The 15,944-nt window shown below is 48.4% G+C and overlaps 1 long non-coding RNA gene across 1 annotated transcript; it reads right to left on the reverse strand.

Annotated features, from left to right (window-relative positions):
- Nucleotides 1-8,105: 8,105 nt before the first annotated feature.
- Nucleotides 8,106-9,569, reverse strand: LOC308592507. Its single transcript, XR_014010532.1, has 2 exons — nt 9,395-9,569; nt 8,106-8,884 (listed from the first exon to the last, which is right to left on the reverse strand). It is a non-coding gene; the product is annotated as an uncharacterized lncRNA (long non-coding RNA).
- Nucleotides 9,570-15,944: the final 6,375 nt, after the last annotated feature.

Genomic DNA, 15,944 nt, shown 5'->3' on the forward strand with positions numbered 1-15,944 from the left:
CAACCACCCTTGGAATTCTGTGAAGGGTTCTGGTCACCTCACTTCAAAAAGGACATTGTAGAGTCAGAAAAGGGTCAGAAAAGGGCAACTGCAATGATCCAGGGGGCAGAGTGACTTTTCTATGAGGAAATGTTGCAGCATTGGGGCTTCTTAGTGGAGGGAAAAGGCAAGGAAGAGCAAGGAAAATTATGCCTGGCCTGGAGAAAGTGGATAGAGAAGTTTTCATCCCTCTCTCATAACTTTAGAACTTGTAGAAATCCAATGAAGCCAAATGTTGGAAGGTACAAGGGAGATTTTAAGAAGTCCCTTTTCATGCTGCACAGAGTTAACCTATGGAACTTATCTCTGCCAGGATCAACTGAATTTGATTGTGGAAGCGATCAGATCTGAGAGGTATAGTTGTTTCTGGTCTCAGCAGGGATCTGCTCTAGGTGGTCAGATGCTGAGATAAGGGTGTTGGCCAAAGAGCCAAGGCTGAAGCCACAGAAAGCAGATCAGGGCCAAAGGGGCACAAGGAGGAAGAGAGGCAGAGGAAAGCCCTCATCGCCAGTGAGCATCCATAGCCCTAGGCTCCATGAATTTGTCCTAATCTCTTTGAAAGCCATCTAGGTTGGTGGCCATCACTGCCTCCTGGGGGAGGAGGAAGGACTTTCTCTTATCTGTCCTCCATCTTCCAGCATTTAACTTCATTGGATGTCCATGAATTCCAGTGTTATTTGCTTATTTGCTTTTTTCTAAACTAAAACACTTTTGGAAGCCTCCCTCAAGAACCAAGAATGCAGTCTCACCTGCCTGTCCATGGGAGCAGAATGCAACTGGCCATTGGGCCAGACTTTTTGCCTGGAGCCCCAGATGCCTAAAATTTGTGAATAGCAGAAGAGCATCCATCTCCAGAATCTGCCAGACTGCAAGCTGAAAAGGGGCAGCTTCTCTCTCTCTCTCTCTCTCTCTCTCTCTCTCTCTCGGATGGAGAAAATGCCCTGGACCTTGGCGGCCCCCAAGCCTTCTGGGTTCAATTTGCCTTGTCACTAACACAGACAATTTCTGTCACAATAAACTGCACAGAATGGTTAATCTCCCTGGGTAACTGTGAGGAGATTAAGTTCTGCTCCTGCTTTTTTGCTGGGTGACTGCCCCTGAATGGCATGAGTGCTCCCTGCTTCCTGCTTGCTGGAAGGCTCTTCAGCCGCCTTTGTCCCAAGGGAAGCTTGGGGCTTTTGAGAGCCTTGCTGAAAGGCAAGAGGGCCCTGGGGGAGACAGAACAAGAGACCTGCTAGCTCCCTGGCGCTGGGGGTTGCCCAACTCCCACACGCAGCACATTGGGAGGTAGCCTTCTGCTTGGAACATGCTAATATAGACATCTGAAAGCCAACACTGCTTAGACATTGTGTAGGGCAAGAAAGCTAATGCTAAAAAGATGTCAGCTTGATAACCTAACCTTTGCTGAGCATTACTTCAGCCCCAGAAGACCTGCCACAGGCCTGGGAAGGCAGCATTTTTTAAAAGCAGAATTTCCCACTGCAGAAATTCCCTATCAGACACTGAAAGGAAAAAGGCTGAACAAAGCATGTTTCCCTCCATCCTTACATCCTGCATCAGTGGGAGTTTTCCATAGGGCCATTGGTGGGAAGGGATTCCTTTTGGTGTGGGATTCAGAGTGGGTGGGTGGTGGTTGTTTTTTTTTTAAAAAAGAGACAAAAACCTTCAAGTAAACAAACCCCAAGTAACAAAACCTTATTTTTCTCTGAGCTGTTTTGTTTTTCTTGCAATGTCCTGCTTCTTCGGGAATGTAATCTCTCAGTTCTGCTCTGCAAAAGATAAAATTTGAAAATCTGTCCTTTGCTTTTCATGAAAATTGATGATTGGAGATAACAGCGAGGGCCTTTGTGCTTTGATTTAGCATTTCAGCAATGAGATACATCTGCTTGCACTTACAGGCACAGCATAGTCTGCATGCGATTATGAGTTTATGGCCAAGCTAAAGTATCAGCAGATTTTATAGACTGGTAGGAAGCACGGACGCGGACTTATAAAAAATATTGGGGGGGCCCGGGAAAGCTCATGAATAATAAATAAGCTCATGAATATGCAAATAAAGTGGCGCCGCCTCCTCGTGAGCGAATAGCGCCTATTAATCAGCTCCGGAGCGGAAATTGGGGGGAGCTTTTGCTCGGGAGGGAGGGCAGGAGGCATGCAGCCCGATCCTGTGCATTTTGGGCTGGGGGAGGGGCGGCGATGGCGCTCTGCTGGAGGGGCGCCGGAGATTATTGGGGGGGCAGAGCCCCCCCAAACGAATTTTTGAGGGGGCTCGGGCCCCCTCAAGCCCCATGGAGTCGGCGCCTATGGTAGGAAGCCTTTATCAATTCACAACTCCTTAAGTCACACACACACACACACACACAGAGAGAGAGAGAGAGAGAGAGAGAGAGAGAGAGAGAGAGAGAGAGAGAGAGAAATAAAATAAAAGCTATTGAAAAGAATCTGGCTTTCTCTTATGATGGGGACAATTCGCCCCACAGCTCCTCTGGGGAAGAGGAGGGGGCCACAAACAAGATGAACTGGACAGATAACCCCTCGGCTGGCTGCAGACATCCATCTCAGCTGAATGTGCCACAAAGAGTTTGCTGCAGAGGCCTTGTTACTGCAAGGTTAGCCATTTTGCTCCTGAACAGCGAGCCTTGCATGTCCATGTATTATGAAAGCATGGCTTGGCATTATGGGCTTCATGGGGCTGAGTCTGTGCAAGCCTCAGGCTGGTGTGCCCTTCCTTCCAGCTCTTCTGGCAAAGTTCAAAAGCTTTCATTTCCATATTAGGCTCACCCTTGTATCTTGTGACATTCAAACCTGGATGAACTGTGATTAGTCTTAACTTTGGTTGACTAAAACAAGGTGTGGTTTATGTAGCTGGCTTGTAAGTGGAAGCTTCTGATTTGCTTCATGTGGCCATGCTAGAGTGGGGGGGACGGGACATGAGAGCCCAAGATAAACTAATCTTCATAATGCTAAATCATGGTTTGTGTTGAATAGTGGGCAGACATGGCAGACGACACAGCGATTTCTCCAAAGCAGCTCTTTATTTTGCAAGCTGGAACAGAACTGAACAGCAAACAGCTCAGCCGGCCTGCTTTTATAGGCAGCCGGCGGTCAACATTGTAGCAACAACAACCCAGGGTTTCCCGCCTAAAATAACTGACGTGGACCTGAGTGAAAACTATCTACAGTATCCCCCTGCTGGCCCAGGGTGAGAACTTCAGTACATAACACCCCTCCCCACCGAGATAAGGCGTTAGTTACAATCATAATGGTTTCCTTATATACAGCACTACACGTAATGGTTCAATTAGGCACAAAAGCATAACGGTTACATTTCCCATACTTAGACCAACAGTGATACATGTCCAACAACATAGTCCTTTAAATAAGTTGGGCGCTTGGAAACTCTGCCAGACCGTCGGGGACTGGTAGCCAAGTCCGGGGGGCCACACAATTCTTGCTGAGGCTGTGGTGCGACCCTAGGTGGCGTTGAAACCAAGTCCCCTGGATCCGCTGCTGTGGGTGGAACCTCCGCAAGTGGAGTGGTCTGAGTCTGTGGTAAGTCTGCAGACCCTCTGAAGCGGCTTGGTTCGGCTCCAAGCTGGCAGTTTGCGAGGGAGGTATAGGTGGAGCCTCGCCATCTGTAAGTGTCTCTTCTGGAGCCACAAGCGCAGTTGGGGCACCACGGTAGTGTTCAAGTCCCCAACCCTGCGCCTAAGCTGGTCTATGTGCCGGTGCCACAAGCATCCGTCTTCGAGTGCCACCTGGTACGAGCGAGGTCCAGTGACTCCCACTACTGTGGCTGGCACCCAAGGAATATCCCCCACATAGTTCCGGGCAAAGACCTGGTTTCCTGGAACAAATGACTGTGGCGCGTTGGCACAGCCTGGGGGTTCAGCCACGGCAAAGTCCGGGTGCAGCCGGTCGAGCGGTGACCTGAGGCGGCGGCCCATGAGCAGTTCAGCAGGACTCCGCCCTGTGGCCGCATGAGGGGTGATGTGTTGCACGAACAAGTATTCAGCAACCCGCTCGAGCCAGTCTCCCCGGTCCAGGCGCGCCAGTGCCTCTTTTGCCGAGCACACCATTCTCTCCGCTTGCCCGTTGCTGGATGGATGAAAGGGTGCCGTTAGGGCATGGCGGATGCCCAGTCCCAAAAGATACCGCTCAAAAGTGCCTGACGTGAACTGCGGTCCGTTGTCGGGGACAAGGACATCAGGACACCCATGCGTCGCAAACAGGCCTCGCAGCACCCGGATGACGGCCTCGGTAGTGGTGGAGGGCATCAGGGCCACCTCCAGCCATTTGGAATAGGCGTCCACCACTACCATAAAGGCCCGGCCGTGAAAGGGGCCAGCCAGATCGATGTGCACCCTCGACCAGGGTGTCTTGGGCATCTCTCAGGTGTGTCCCTTAGCTGCAGGTGGTGCAGGCCTCGATTCTTGGCACGCTTGACAGGCGGACACCCGGGCAGTGATGGCATGTTAGGCCACCAGACGTAACACCAAGCCAACGCCTTCATTTTGACAATTCCCGGGTGGCCAACGTGCAGAGCCTCCAGGACGCGTTGACGGAGTCTTTGGGGAATCACGACGCGGTCTCCCCACAGCAGACAGCCGCAATGAGCCGAGAGTTCATGTTGTCTGGTTGTGAAGGGCTGGAACTCCGATGCAAAAGGCCCTTGTGGTCACCCCCTCCACACCCAGTTGAGCACACGGCTGATGGTGCGATCCTGGGCAGATGCGGAGGCCACAGTGGCAGCCGATACAGGCGCTGCCGGAAGATCCTCAATCAGGAGGAGCGATGAAGCTGGAGCCGGGTCTTCCACAAACGCTGGAAGAGGGCAACGGCTGAGGGCGTTGGCATGGCCCATCGATTTCCCCAGGCGATGGACGAGCCAGTAGTGGTAGGCAGCCAGGAAAACAGTCCATCGCAGCATGCGTGGCGAGAGGACCGGTGGAGTTGGACGATCACCGGCGAGGAGGCCCAGGAGCGGCTTGTGGTCAGTGATGAGGTCAAAAGTCCTGCCATAGAGGTATTCATGGAACCTCTTCACTCCAGCCACAAGTGCCAGTGCCTCCTTGTCGAGCTGGCTGTAATTCCTTTCCGTCGGAGATATCGTCCTGGAAAGTAGGCGAGTGGTGCTTCTCTTCCATCTGGAAAACGGCGACAGTCCTGATGCCAAAAGGTGAGGCGTCGCAGGCAAGGACCAGCGGCCTGGCTTCACTGTACTGTACCGGCACACTGTCCGATGAAAGGAGAGCCTTGACCGCATTGAAGGCCGCCGTCTCCCGATGACCCCAGGACCAAGGCGTCTTCGTGCTGAGGAGTTGGTGAAGAGGCTCAGCCACCATGGCTTTGTGGGGTAGGAACATGTTATAAAAGTTCAGCAGTCCCAGGAACGCCTGCAACTCTGTCTTGTTCTTTGGGATGGGGGCCTGCTGGATAGCGCGGATCTTGGATGTGGTCGGGTGAAGGCTGGAGGTGTTGATAAGATAGCCCAGGAACTCTACCTGTGGAACGGCGATCTGACACTTATCCCTCTTTACCTTGAGCTCGGCCTCTTGGAACCTGGTCAGCACGGCACGGAGGCACTCGAACAGCTGTTGTTTTGAGTCTGCGGACACCAAGACGTCATCAAAATATGGTACCACGCCCGGAAGCCCTTGCAGGAGACGCTCCATAAGGCTTTGGAAGATGCCAGGAGCCACACTCACCCCGAACTGCAACCGGCGGCAACGGAATGCCCTTCGGTGGGTGACGATCGTCTGGGTTTCAGCAGTGGCATCATCAACGGGCAGTTGTTGATAGGCTTGGGCAAGATCCAGCTTAGCGAAGACCTTACCCTCACCCAGGGAATGCAGCAGGTGTTGGACTACAGGAACTGGATAAGCGTGCTGCTGAAGTGCCTTGTTGATCGTGCACTTGTAGTCAGCACAGATTCTCACCGACCCGTCTGGCTTGACAGGTGTGACGATGGGGGTTTCCCACTTGGCGTGGTCAACCGGCTCCAAAACTCCTTGGGCGATCAGCTTGTCCAGTTGTTCGTCCACCTTAGCCTTGAGAGCAAAGGGAGCCCGGCATGGCTTTAGCTTGATGGGGGCGACTTGTGGATCAAGGCTAAAGGAGATGGGCGTACCTGTATATTGCCCCAATGTGCCGTCCAAAACCACGGCAAAGTCTTTGACCAGACCCTCAGTCTCTGCGTTAGAGATGCAGTTGATGCCGGTGACTTCCAGGCCGAGGGCATTAAACCAGTCTAGCCCTAGGAGGCTTGGCCGCTGACCTTCGACCACCACCAACCGGAGCAGGCCTGAAAAATCCTTGAAGGCGATCCGGAACCGGCCAATGCCTACCACGGGAATGTCGTTTCCCTGGTAGTCTCTCAGGTGTACGCGGTGAGAGTTGAGTTGCCTTTTAGACACTCTGGGTACCAGTCTTTTGATGGTGCTCCAAGATACGATGGACAGGGCAGACCCGGTGTCGATCTCCATGTCACATGGAGCTCCTTCAATGAGCACCGTGACGTTCAGCTTGTGTCGCGTAGGCGAGTCGGTTTGGCCAATCGTGGTTCCAGACGGGCAGTGGCAGTTGGTGAGAGCGAAACAGCTTTCCTTGGCGGACTGGAGTGAAGATTTGGACTTGCGAGTCGGTGGAGGGGGGGTGTCAGACGGAGCCGATCGGCAGAACTTAGCGATGTGGCCCCTTCTGGAACACGTCCGACAGATGGCGTCTCTGAATTGACACTTGGCACGGGAATGGTTGCCTCCGCAGCCGGCATATTCCGGTTGGCCCTTGGACTTCTGTTGGAACTTCCTGCGCTCCCGCTTTGTCTGGTGCACGTCATCGCCTTCACTGGAGGATGCCTCATCATTGCTGGCCTCTTCATGATGCACTGGAACTGGCTTCCTAGCAAGACGCGGGCTGCTGGACTTGCGGATCTCCTGGGCGGAGCGTTCAGCAGCTTCTGAGGCTACAGCCTCCTCAATGGCTTTCTGTAGCGTGAGGTCTGGCTTGGCGAGGAGATGCCGTTGCAGATGGATGTCCCGGACCCCGCAAATGATTTGATCCATCAGGGCATCGTCTAAGTCTCGGAACTCGCAGTGCATTGCAGCCTGTCGGAGGGTGGTGGTGTAGTTGCTGATTGACTCCCCCTCTGCCTGGTTCCTGTGGTAAAACGCATGGCGGGGAGCAATCTTGGACGGCTTTGGCACGTAGTGGTTGCGGAGCTTCTCTTGGATCGTGTCCCATGGTGTTGCCTGGACTGCTTCAGGCGCAACCAATGCTCGGGCCGTCTCAAACACCTCAGGCCCAGAGGCTGAGGAATAGGCCCTGCTTCTGTTCCTTTGATACTGCTGTCAGCTCGTTGGCTTGGAGGTAGCAATCGAACCGAGCGAGGTAGGAGTCCCATGATTCAGAGGCTGGCGCAAACGGCGGTAGAGGCACAAGTGAAGCCATGATTCCGATGCCGGCGTGAAGGGCGATGGATGGAACACAGTGCTCTAGCCAGAACAGTCAGCTCTGAATTGGTTCTGTCCAGTGATTTCGCTCAGTGATTTTGCTCTGTGATTCAGCTCAGTTCAGAGGATGGCCGCATCTGGCTGTGCTCTGATGTCCACCGATCCCATCCTCGTCACCAGTGTTGAATAGTGGGTAGACATGGCAGATGACACAGCGATTTCTCCAAAGCAGCTCTTTATTTTGTAAGCTGGAACAGAACTGAACAGCAAACAGCTCAGCCGGCGGTCAACATTGTAGCAACAACAACCCAGGGTTTCCCGCCTAAAATAACTGACGTGGACCTGAGTGAAAACTATCTACAGTATCCCCCTGCTGGCCCAGGGTGAGAACTTCAGTACATAACAGTTTGACAGTGCAGGAGAACAGACATTTTCTGTAAGGGATGAGCAAAGAGCTAGCTGTGCCAGGATCCTAATCTCTAACTGTAGCCCTGTGACCGAGAGGGTAGAATATATAAGGGGAAGCTTGCCAAAAAGTCTATACAATAATTTGCAGCCTCCTCCATGGATTTGCCTAATCCTGAATCTTGCAAGCTGCATGGACCTTTAAAAAAAAAAAAAGACACTCACACCTACCTGGCACTGAAGGTGTGGCAACCCTAGGGCCCCTGGAGGAGGTTTCCCCCAAAGGTACTCTGAAACCTAGAGCAGGCATTGCCTGGATGTATGGGTGAGAGTGGTATTGCCCCCACTACCCCGTTCTTCACCTCCACATGTTCATTTGCTTGGTGCACAAGAAACAAGGGAAAGTTTGGAGGTAAATCACATGGATGCTGGGTGAAGTCCTGCTTCAGCCCACACAGTTTCTGACTGCACAAAATGTAGGCATTCAGAAGGCATTGAAAAGGCCACATCACTGTTATTGGTCTTGCCATCCAGATACTGTATGTTCTGGACAACACTTTATGGAACTCTGCCAAAAAGCTTGCTCCATGGCGCAAGAAAATAATCAGGTCATTTGAGTCACAGTTGCTATCAGACTAACAACATACTGCCAGAACATGCTGCAATGACAAATTAATTCCATTAGGCAGGAGCAGTAACATGGGAAATTGAAAGAAAGGAAATTAACAGGGAAAAAGCTTTCTTACAGAGGATACGGCCCTATAACTGTGGTCTGCTTTCAACTTTTCGAAGTTGGCCTTGTTTTTTGGTAGGAGGAACATTTTCCATGCATTGTCCTTTTTCTTTCTTTTTCTGGAAGAGGTCCTGACATGTCCCTGCATGCAGACAGAATCAGCCTCTGCTCTGGGCAGACCCTATGGCCCTAGAACGGACATGGGGCTAGGGTGGCCATTTTGCACATGGGACGCAAAAAAGGGATAGGAGACCACCTAGGTCAGGGGTCTGCAACCTTTAAGACAAAAAGAGCCACTTGGACCCGTTTCCGAAGAAAAAAAAAACTGGGAGCCACAAAACTCGTCATTATAAAAATAACTTTTTTGTCACTTTTTTATTATTTCTTTGTTTGACCCCTCAGAATTACTCCTCCTCATAGAAATAAACGTTAAATTAACAAGTTACCTTTTTGTGTGTGTGTGTGTGTTCTTCACTCCCCTTCAAAACAGTGACCAGCGTACATGCCCCCTTTCAATGCAGTGACCAGCATACATGCCCCTTACAATGTAGCGAGCGGGCGGGCGGGAAGGTGACGTCGGGACTGTGCGTGACTAACGCACGCACTGCCCCCATGCGATGTCACAGCCAGTACAGCGCCCACCACAGTGGGGAGTGTCGGGGCACACAATGTGCCTCCTCCCCTCGCTAGTATCCGCCCCGGAGCCGCGGCAAAGGTGTAAAAGAGCCACATGCGGCTCCGGAGCCGTGGGTTGTAGACCCCTGACCTAGGTAGTTGGACTTTATTAAATTTGTAGACTGCCCTATACCCATAGGTCTCAGGGCAGTTCACAACTTAAAGTTACAATATAAAAAGCACAAAGTGCACAATAACAATAATTAAAGCAGTTAGCAATACTGATGTATACAAACTAATAAAAAATACATTCCTCAACATAATCCCCTAAAATACAAATCCACATATAACATTTTAAAACAATTTAAAACGGCTCCACTCCCAATAAAACCACACCCACCGAAGTTAAAACTCTATCTCCATTAAAACCATAACTTCATCACAAGAGAGCTGGCCCTCGTTCCACCTCTAGAGTGCCACCCCAGGGGGAAAAGCCCCTCTGGTGTTGCCCCCGGGGGAGGGGCGTCCCCAGAGCAGGCAGGCTTGATAGCGCTGCCCCAGCCGTGGGGGCCTGCTGGGCTGGTGCAGCCAGTGTTTCCAGGGCCTCCTGCCTGCCTGCCTGGGGTCCTGCTCCCTTCCCTACTTGCTCAGCTGCAGGCAGGTCCTGGCCTGGAAGTCCTCTGAGAGGCCACAGGTCAGGCAGGTGGGGGGAGGTGGAGGTCCCCCAAGAGGCCGCATTACCTTGAGCTAGGATGGTCAAACATTTGCATATATTGGGTGCACATTTCTTTTAATGCATGCACTTGCGTTCTCAATATTGTCTAAAAAAGTGGATTTCATACTTTATTTTCACTCATACACACAGATTTGCACACATTTCCCTAACATACACTTTAAATATGGATTTCGTAAAATTTGAAGAACTGTTACTTTCAAAGGATAGTTGTTTCAGCTCACACTTTGGTTCAGAAAGTGTGACTTAGCTGGTTCTCATTAACATGGAAGCTGAACTTATTTCTCTACCCCCCCTTCCTTGAGCTTCAGGAAGGGAAGGTAGGATATAAATGTTATAAGTCAGACACTATGAAATGTACAGCCTGACAGTTCACACTGCAGCAGCTGTGTCTCATGTTAACCAGCTGATGGCATATTCCTAAAGAATAATGGTGCCGCCCACTTGGCGTTGCCTCATGCCAAGGCCTTCTTGGTGGTGGTACCCCATCTGTGGAATGCTCTCCCTGGTGAGGTGCATCTCTCTCCCTCATTATTGATTTTCAGAAGGAGAAACTTTAAAACATTCCTGTTTGCCCAGGCGTTTGATGGCTGATAGATACCAGCCAAGACAACCATGAAATAAATAATTGTGAGGGAATGCGAATGCTTTTAAATATTTTGAGATGTTCTAAATGTTTTAGATGATTTTAATTGTTTTTAAATATTTTAAATATGTTTTTATTTTATTTTAAATTGTGCTGTTTTAAATTTTTTATATCTGGCACCCTGCGCTTCTTGGAGAGGAAAGGTGGGATACAAATTTAATAATAATAATACTGTAATAAAAAAATTCTAGGTGTATCTTCTACTCCAGAACCAAAGTCCTTTTGGTTTTTAAATCACTTCAGGACAGGCTATGGCAAAATGTGTACAGAGTACAAGAAGCAAAAGGTCTCCCGTAATGTATAATGGGGGCAGAGAGCCTAGGAGAGAGGAAGAACAGGAATATTGCAACCATCCAAGAGGGTCTTTGTTTCTATCTGTAAAATGGCAGCCTGCCTACACATGATAGGGCTGTGCACGACCCGCCTTAAGATGTCTCTGGTTGCAAAATCTCTGGCAGGAGGTACAAAACCAGCTTTCATTGTGCCTCAGCTCCAGGCTCTGACCAAAATTTGTTTCTGAGATTGATGTTGCTTTTACGCTCTTGAGGGCTGGCTAAGTATCTTGCACAGAACTGAATTCTCATTACTGTCTGGCAGCTGTTAAGCCCCATCAGTCAAGGCTGGCAGCATTGCAGCCTGAATGCCTGGCTCCAGTGGGGGGAGTGGGGGCAGCTCTGGCCATTTCAGAGGCTGCAAGACAATCCCAAGTGCACTGCCATCCTTGCCTTGCATGGTGTTCTGCTCAAGGGCAGATGTTCTTTTTGGACTGGGAGGCACTAAGCGTACTTTGGGGTGAAGATTTACAAGTTTTATTAGCTTCGTCAAGTTTTTACACATAATACACAGACACAATCCCTAGGGCAAACTCTTAAGCATTTAGCGTTGCCTTCCCAGGCTTCTTCATTCTCATGTTCTGTCTGTGCTATCAGACCCAACAGCAAATGGACATGCCTAGAGCTGGATGGTCTCCTCCTGCCATCACAAAGTCTGAGCTGGAACCTCTATCTGGGTTGGGATCGTCATCTGCCTCTGGTCTCTGATCTCAGCTGTGCTTTGATTTCCCCTATTTATATGGTTGACCTTGTCCCTGTAGTCAGCCAGGGGAAGCCCCAGGGATAGGACTCTCAGGTACACCAGAGGGTTGACAAGCTGCCCTAGCATGGGCTGTTTCTAGCATGGGACCCCAGGTCACCCTGATGGCCGTGGTCTTGAAGAGCTGACCATGGCATTTGGTAATTAGCCACGACTGACCTCGTGTCTTGATAACATAAGGCCATGTGACTTATCTTATCTCTTGCAGTTAAAAAGTAAGCTCACATTCCATTATCTTCCCAAATGCATAAGCTTGTAGTTCCCCATTAGGGTCCTGGATTTGCAACTCAGCCCCCATGAGGGGATTTGTCTGTTTCCTCGGAATAATGGCTTTGCCGGAAGCCAGGGGTAGGCAGGGTTGGCGACCAATGGGATTGTGAGCAGCAGCCCCATGTATGATGTAAGGATCTTCATCTACTACATAAAGTTAACCCCTGAAAGGCTGCAGCTTAAAAGCTCCAACCGCCTTCTTGCCCACTGGACCCACGATTGGTCCTGTCTATGCCAGGGGAAGTCCCTCACTCATAGAGGGTTTTGAGACCCATCAGCTCCCCTCACTTGGTTTAGCCAGCTGCTTCCAGGGATTGTGGCCACTGTCGCCTGCTGGCAGCTTCTAGGAGCCACAAACTACCCCAGAAGGAGCAGGACATGTCCCCCACCAGGTACTACCCCTGGTACTACCCCTTCCCTAGAGGTGCTACCTTCCCTAATATCCCATGTACCTATCTGTAACTGTATGGCTGGTTAAATGTTTATTTCATAGAATCATTGAATTGTAGAGTTGGAAGGGATCCAAGGGTCATATAGTTCAGCTTCCTGCAATGCAGGAACTGTCGATTGTGGGCTATTCAGTGTTCATTCTTTTAGTGCTATGTTGCAGTGATATTGTATAGATTTTCACTGTATTACCATAGTCAGAACTTGATTTTTCTGTGAACCACTTTGAGCACAAATGTGCTTGTGGAAAATTCATCATATAAATAAACTGGCAATGGCATGAGCAGTCCTCTATTTGAAAGGCTGTCTGATCAAAGTTTGGGGAAACGTGGCCCTGTGGGGAGAAAGGTTCCCCCAGCCTGCTTTTTCCTTCCAGGACAAAATGTCCAGCTTTCATATTCCACAATGGCAGCAGAGTTAGGGTGGGAGCATTTAGAAAATTTAGCTGAAGTGGACAACTTCCATTTAACTTCGCTCTCCAGGAAGCGTTTATTTATTGGATCTGCCTGAATTATACCTGGAGTATGGTACACAAATTTTTATTTTTTAAAAGAGAGAGAGAGAAAGAAAGCAAATAGAGAAAGTGCTTGATTCCTTCCTTGGAAAAATTTTACAGCCCAATAAGTGCCAAATGTAAACTGTGCTGAGAAAGGGGAAACTCAGCAGCCCTTAAGTGGCATTTATTTATGAAGATGTGGATGACTTTCAGAGGAAGATTGATGATGAGGTTGGCCTGTGAAGACTGTAGGAGAGAAACCGTAATCAGAACATGTGTGGTCTTCTGAGCCTTGCTACTTTTTTGTTGTGATATGAGTGGCTGTGACCTCAGCCTGGCCAGACCCTCATCCAGCCAATAAGTCTTTGTGGCATTGGAGCAGCTGTGCCTCAGGAGTGCCCTGGGATGTCACTGCAGAGTGCCAAACAGCTGTGGGCTGCCCTGGAAGTCAGATGTGAGGCTGAGGGATCTTGAGCAAAGGAAAAGCAGTGGGTGGGATGCCCAAGAACCTCCTGTAACGTAGGTTTATGTGGTTGCACCCATTGGCCAAAAGGCAAATGTGTTCTTTTGAGGAAACTGTTGGAACTGAGCATGCTTGAGGCCTTTGTCCTTGGAAGTGGCTCTGCGATGGATGCTGGATGAAAAGCTGGGTACCAGAAACTAAGAAATAAAACCAGTTATTGCTCATTTTGCTGGGGTAGCCTACGTATGCTATATATCTGAGCCAGAGAAGCAAGTAAGGCAGCTACTTCCTCACCCCCCGTGTGAAATGTATCCAAACAAAAAAGTTGGCAAAAGCTGACACATATTTGCATAAAAATTGCATCTGCTGACTTGTATGCACAGTGGTACCTCGGGTTAAGAACTTAATTCATTCTGTGTTGTTTTTTTTAAAATGATATTTATTAGAAGTTTAAAAATTACAGAAAAAAGAAGGAAAGAAAACAACAAAAAAATTAACAAGACATACATTACGATACATAAAAAAGAAAACAACAACATAAAAACCGATACAACAATACAGCAAAAAAGAACAATAACATTAAAACACACATCCAATATTCCATATCTTTATCTTTCATTTACTTGTTTCATTGACCTCCTCACACCTCCCTTTTTGTATTCTAGTTTAATTAATTATTTCAGCAAATTCTTTCCATCTTTCTCAATTTTTGTTAAATAATTTATCTTAACGGTCTAACCTATTAATTAACTCAGCAAATCCTTTCCATCTTTCACTATATTCTGTCATTCAATTTACCTTAATTTATTTTAACCTTATCTTACCATAAAATACCTTAAAACTTAAAACTTAATACCTATTTATACATAACTCCTTATATCATTTCTACTAAAGCCAAATAGTTTCATTCCAACATTTTTCCTAATACTCATTAATTTTACACTAATTCTCAAAATAAATTTTTTTAAAAAAACTTTCTTCCAATCCTCATTAATTTTACACTAATTCTCAAAATATTTTTTTTAAAAAAACTTTCTTCCAATCCTCATCCAACGTCTCTTCTTCCTGGTCTCGGGTTAAGTCAGTCCTTACTGTCCATTCCATCAACCTGGTGATCTTATGTCCGAGGCTCTTAAGTCTTTTCCATGTCCCTTCTGCAGATCTTCTTCTTGTTTATATCTGCACTTTACCTTGTCTTTTGTTGATCTTTTTCTTAATTTCTTTCCTTTCTCATTGAGGAGTAGGTCTCGGGGAGACTCCAACCCAACAATATCTCCGTCTCCCCTCAACAGATCAGCCCATTCTCCACAGTCAGCACTGTAGTCCAGAAAGTATTTAAAAGTATGTTTCAAAGTCCCTCCAATGTTAAGAGCCCCCGCAACTCCAGACCCCCCCTGGCCCAAAACCAAATCCCAAAAACCAAAACGTCCCTGCCTAGGGGGATCCATCCAACTTCCCATCTCCCAACCAAACGATACTCCCTCTCTCCATATCTGACTTTCTCCAGGTTCAGTCTTCAAAAACAGCAGCTTATGCTCCTGCAGGGCCTCAGGTTTCTCCATTTGTGTTACTTGAGGTTCAACAGCAACCTCCTCCATTATCTTCTGCCCTTGCACTTGCCCTGTCAAAACAGATTCCTGGGTTGGTTCCTGAATGGTTTCTATATGAGTATTCACTGTTTGTCCAAAGTTTTTAACTGCAACAGTCATCAAATCCATATTCTCATGCAGCTGCTCCAACAAAGCGCTTGTCTTGCAAAAAGCAAGCACCAAAACCTCTTCTAAACACATTTTTATCCAAGGTCAGAGTCTGGTCTCACGATCCTTAATCTCCACAGCTGTGAAATCCCCAGATCGACTCCAGCAACAGTTTAACAAGCTCCCTCTAGAGGAGACAATTTCTATTTGTATCCATCTTTTGAAAGCAGGTCCAACAAAAGAAAGTTACTTTCATTTTTCAAATATTTTGTTTCTTTTGAATGCAAAAGGCAACATTGGAATCAATATGTTTCTCTTTTTTAACTATCTGTCAAAAGACGTTCCATTCACAGTCAATGAACTTCCCCCAAAAATTCTGTCTCTGACACCCCGTTCCCAGGTTTGAGATGGTGGAAATTTATCTTTCTTTACTCTCTCTCCTGCAGGCTTGAACAATCTAAGATTTCCCCCCTCTTCTCCTGCTTTCAAGAGGGGTTTTGATGGTTATAACTGAAGGAAACTTAGTCCTTTATATACGACTTTCCTGACTTTAGCTTGCAAAGTTTTGCTTCAGTCTATTTACAAAAGCGGAAGGCGGACTTCCTGTTTAGAACCTTCCCGCTTCGGTGCCAAATTAAAATGTTTCGTAGTCCAATTTTCCGTTCTATTCACGAGTACTTGTTTAGAGTCCAATTGTCCACAGGAAAAAAGTCAGCTCTCTCCGGCAACGGCTGTGCGGCTTCACTCCGTAAAAGTAGCGGTCGATTCAAAACACCGCGCCGCTCACCCCACGTCGCTTCGGATCCCTGAAAAGGGGTTTCCCTGCAAGTAGGGGAGGCGCTCTTGGTGCCAGCCGA

This window comes from Podarcis bocagei (assembly GCF_964188305.1).
Source record: "Podarcis bocagei genome assembly, chromosome: 7".
Lineage (NCBI taxonomy): Eukaryota > Metazoa > Chordata > Lepidosauria > Squamata > Lacertidae > Podarcis > Podarcis bocagei.